This window comes from Miscanthus floridulus, chromosome 1, assembly GCF_019320115.1.
Source record: "Miscanthus floridulus cultivar M001 chromosome 1, ASM1932011v1, whole genome shotgun sequence".
Classification (NCBI taxonomy): Eukaryota; Viridiplantae; Streptophyta; class Magnoliopsida; order Poales; family Poaceae; genus Miscanthus; species Miscanthus floridulus.
The window spans coordinates 26,119,379-26,124,202 of record NC_089580.1 but is presented as its reverse complement, the minus strand read 5'-3'; the positions used below and the strand labels follow the sequence as shown (position 1 = coordinate 26,124,202).

Here is a 4,824-nt window from a genome sequence, read left to right as displayed (position 1 = left end):
TTGGCGACAGCTCGTTCTAGGTGCCCCCTACTAATCATGACCCTTGTTTCTTTTGATTTCTTTTGATTTTGTTGCCTTGCCATCCATCCTCATGTCGGTGCAACGCTAATGGGCCACTGATAGACACATCCACTGTTGCTTATAAGAGGAATCCGGGTTCCGTTCCTTTGAGAACATCCTCACCCGCGGCGGCCTGAAAGTACCGTCGGCTTATAAGGGGATTGCTAGTTCCTTACTTTGAGTCGAGTATATATATATTCTGAGGTATTCATTGTGCTAGCTTCTGAAAGAGTCGTGGGCTCATGATGTGGTGGTGCCTATAGTATTCTGTTCATACTGCATTCTATGCTTCATCACCCCCTTTCTTTTGTGCCGGCTCAGTTCAATCAATCAGGGTTAGGTAGCTTTGGGTTTGTTTTCCCTATAAACATGCTGGGTTTCAGCAACTTTACGCGGTTTCGAACAAAGAAAGGCAGAAAACGCACCTGATTTTAAGTCATCTGCTCCCTTTGTGCCTATTTGTGTTTTTTTATGATGTTTGCGGCAGCATCTGGAAGCTGGTCCATTTTAGAGTTTTATGTGTGTGTTTTTAAACAAGAGACTTCTACTATAATATCGCATATGTATTGAATAAGCTTTATTGAACGTAACTCATCTGTTTGGCATCCTTCTGCCAGGTCTATATATAGGTGGTTCGTGGTGATCAGAACCACACAGGCAAGATGGCGAACGTGCACAAGATCACCCTTGTTCTCATGTTCTGCCTGCTAGCGTTGGGGAGAGCAGAGTACCTCAAGTACATGGATCCCAAGCAGCCTATCGCTGTTCGCGTCAAGGATCTGCTGAGTCGGATGACTCTTGCTGAAAAGATTGGCCAGATGACCCAGATTGAGAGGGAAAATGCCACAGCCGACGCACTGGCGAAATACTTCATAGGTATGTCAGATTATACTAACACTGAAAAAATGCAGAAGGTGACAGACTGGCGAGTATGCATTTGACATTGCCGTGGTGTTTTTCAGGTAGCGTACTGAGTGGCGGAGGCAGTGTGCCTTCTCCTCAAGCATCTGCTGAGGCTTGGGCCTCCATGGTGACTGAGATGCAGAAGGGCGCTCTTTCTACACGTCTAGGTATCCCGATTATCTACGGTATTGATGCCGTGCATGGTCACAATAACGTCTACAAAGCTACTATTTTCCCTCACAATGTCGGGCTTGGAGCTACCAGGTACAAGCTGCACCTACTTTGCTATGCCTTTCAATATGCCCGTAATTATGTTGTGACCAGCATTTGTCAGTCTATATTATTATGTTGATGCTGCTGTTGTAATTCTATTCCAGGGACCCTGACCTCGTTAAGAGAATTGGAGAAGCAACTGCTCTTGAAGTTAGAGCTACTGGAATTCCTTATGTCTTTGCTCCCTGTATTGCGGTAATAGGCATTTCTTCCTGCTGCACTGTGGATGTTTCATTTCGGTTATAAATGTGCCTTTTTTTTTGTTATCCCTTTAAACTCATGCCCTTAGCTTACATGATATTGCCCAGGTTTGTAGAGATCCAAGATGGGGACGCTGCTACGAGAGCTATAGTGAGGATCCAAAGGTTGTCCAGTCACTGACTTCACTCATCTCTGGCTTGCAAGGTGATGCTCCTGCAGATTCCGCAGGAAGACCATATGTCGGTGGAAGGTATACTACAACAAACACATAATAGCTAGATTGTCTTCCTTCATGGCTTAGAGCCAGCTTCTGTTTTAAAAGGTGGAAGCAGACAAGTAATGTTCAATACCAACGCTGAACTAAATTTGTTTTCTCTGCCGTACTCTACAGTAAGAAGGTTGCTGCATGCGCAAAGCACTATGTTGGTGATGGTGGAACGTATAAGGGAATCAACGAGAACAACACGATCATCAACACACATGGACTGATGAGCATCCATATGCCTCCTTACTATAACTCTATTATCCGAGGTGTCTCTACAGTCATGGTCTCGTACTCCAGCTGGAATGGAGAGAAGATGCACGCAAACCATTTCCTAGTCACAGATTTTCTCAAGAACAAGCTCAAGTTTAGGGTCAGTTGGTCATTACAAAGGCTCAAGATTTTTTCTGTTTATATATTCACGTCAGTTACATACTCAAATTGGAACTTCTTTCGCAAACAGGGTTTTGTGATTTCCGATTGGGAGGGCATTGATCGGATCACTAGTCCTCCTCACGCTAACTATTCTTATTCAATTGAGGCTGGAGTTGGTGCTGGTATTGACATGGTGAGAATAAGATATGTGAAACATGTGCATTAGTTATTTTTTTTTCTTCAAAAACAAGTAAAGCATAAGGACCAACCTTTTTACTAAAATAGGGAAAAACTACCTGAAAAGTAATATATCTTTCATTTAGATAAGGTACGGCACTGATAAATAATTTTGTACTTCGTTCAAAAATAAACTATTATGGGAGTGAATGACGGCTTGCTTCTCATCTTCTCAGCTATCTACTACTTATCTGTTCGAATGCAATATTATGTCTGCTAGCTGACCATGCCCTGAAATGATTATATGCAGATCATGGTTCCATTCAGATACACTGAATTCATCGATGATCTCACAACACAAGTTCAGAACAAGATCATCCCCATCAGCAGAATCGACGATGCCGTTTACAGGATCCTCCGTGTCAAGTTCACCATGGGTCTATTTGAGAACCCTTACCCCGATGCTAGCCTTGCCGGCGAACTCGGGAAGCAAGTCAGGTTCTTAACACCTCATGCTCGTTTGTCTACATGATGTATATGGTTACTGATGGATCTACTTATTCGCGCCTTGACAGGAACACCGGGAATTGGCGCGTGAAGCCATCAGGAAATCCCTGGTTCTTCTGAAGAACGGAAAGTCCTCCTATGCTCCGTTGCTGCCGCTCCCGAAGAAGGCCGGTAAGATCCTGGTCGCCGGTAGCCACGCCAATGACCTGGGCAACCAGTGCGGAGGATGGACGATCACATGGCAAGGAAGCAGCGGCAACACCACTGCTGGTGAGTGGCGCCTCATTTTCCGTTTCACTTGCAGCAACTGTGCATTATTTCACACTTGAGACAAGGATTCGTGACCAACAACTGAACTAACTTGCGATGGGATGTGGATGGAACAGGCACGACGATCCTCTCCGGAATCGAGGCGACCGTCGATCCCAGCACGCAGGTGGTCTACTCGGAGAACCCGGACAGCAGCGTGCTCGCCGACAAGTACGACTACGCGATCGTGGTGGTCGGGGAGGCCGCCATACGCGGAGACGTTCGGTGACAATCTGAACCTGACGATCCCGGCGCCCGGGCCGAGCGTGATCCAGTCGGTGTGCAAGGCCACCAAGTGCGTGGTGGTCCTCATCTCCGGCAGGCCCCTGGTGGTGGAGCCGTACCTGGGCGACATGGACGCGTTCGTGGCGGCGTGGCTGCCGGGGTCAGAGGGGCAGGGCGTCGCGGACGTGCTGTTCGGCGACTACGGGTTCACGGGGAAGCTGTCGCGGACGTGGTTCAAGTCGGTGGACCAGCTGCCCATGAACGTGGGCGACAAGCACTACGACCCGCTCTTCCCGTTCGGCTTCGGGCTCACAACCAAGGGCGTGAAATGAGTATGAGACGGCGGAGTCGATAGCCGTTGTCGATGAGAACAACCGGCGCGTGGCTGGCGGATGGCCTGTGGCCTGTGGCCTGTGAGTGAGTTGTGTACTTGTGGGTCGTGAGGCTTTCGAATTGGTTGGGGGTGAGTAGGGATTAGGGAACGCCGCACACATTGGGCAGCGTTGGGGGCCTGTTGGTAATAACAGTGATGCATTCTTGAGGCGGTTGTTGTTAGTGTGGGTTGTTTGGAATGAACAATAAGATCAGGGCGATACATTCGCTCTGGCATGCTACCTCATTGGTTGAGAGTCACTGTCAAGTTTGCCAGTTTGGGCTCCCCTACCGCCTCTATTGTTGTCTTTCAGTCTCGCTCGGCGTCTGTTCTGCGCTGCCATCGCGCTTCTCTGCGTGCAGAAGCAAAACAATGGCATGGTATGTAGCCTGCCTATAGGCGTGGAGAAACTGCTAAGTACCTTGATTACTGCCGCTGCAGCCAAACAGATCCTACAGTGATAGTTTCAGTCGCTGTTTCACACGCACGGCACGGGGGCCTGGTCCGCTAAGCAACCGCAAAGGAAGAAACGGGCCGGGCGCCAGGGGAGCCGGGCCACGAAGCGCTGGGCCGCAGGCCCGCGAGGAGGCGCCAGCAGGCCGCTGGCACATCTTGGCTCCCTACCGATGTGTAGTGTGAATGTGTGATCGTTGAGCTGCGGAGGCGGGTGCTGGACCGGATGTGTGCGGCCGGCCGTGCCGAGGCGCACGCACGCCGACGCGTCACGCCGGACCGCCGGCAGCAGCGGCACAGGTCATACTAGAAGGCGCGCCTTGGTTGTGCCGGCCGGCCGGCGTGGCAGTGTTAGACCTTGTTCGTACTTCGTAGCCTACCTCCACACAATGCGTCTATGCCGATTTGTTATTGCGCGTACCATATGCTTATTGCGTCTACACATTGCTTGGTGTATAGCATTGAGTCCTCGCCCAACTTCCACCCAGAAACTACGCATCCGTATGTGCCCCTTGCGAGTCTCCGCCGTCTTCGCCCAGCTCAACAGCATACCGACGACATTGAATTTTGAGGATTGAGCACACCCAAATTGAAATCGGTGAGGGGGATGAACTGCTGCACCTCAGATGCGCTGAGAAGGAGCAAGATCCAGAAGCAAAGTCTAGAAATTTCAGTAGGATTGTGCTCATCTGGACGACAGAAGGAA

The 4,824-nt window shown here is 49.7% G+C and overlaps 1 pseudogene; it reads left to right on the top strand.

The window, feature by feature from the left end:
* The first annotated feature begins 316 nt into the window (after nt 1–316).
* LOC136464484 (uncharacterized) lies at nt 317–3,925 on the top strand (annotated as a pseudogene).
* The last annotated feature ends 899 nt before the right edge of the window (nt 3,926–4,824 follow it).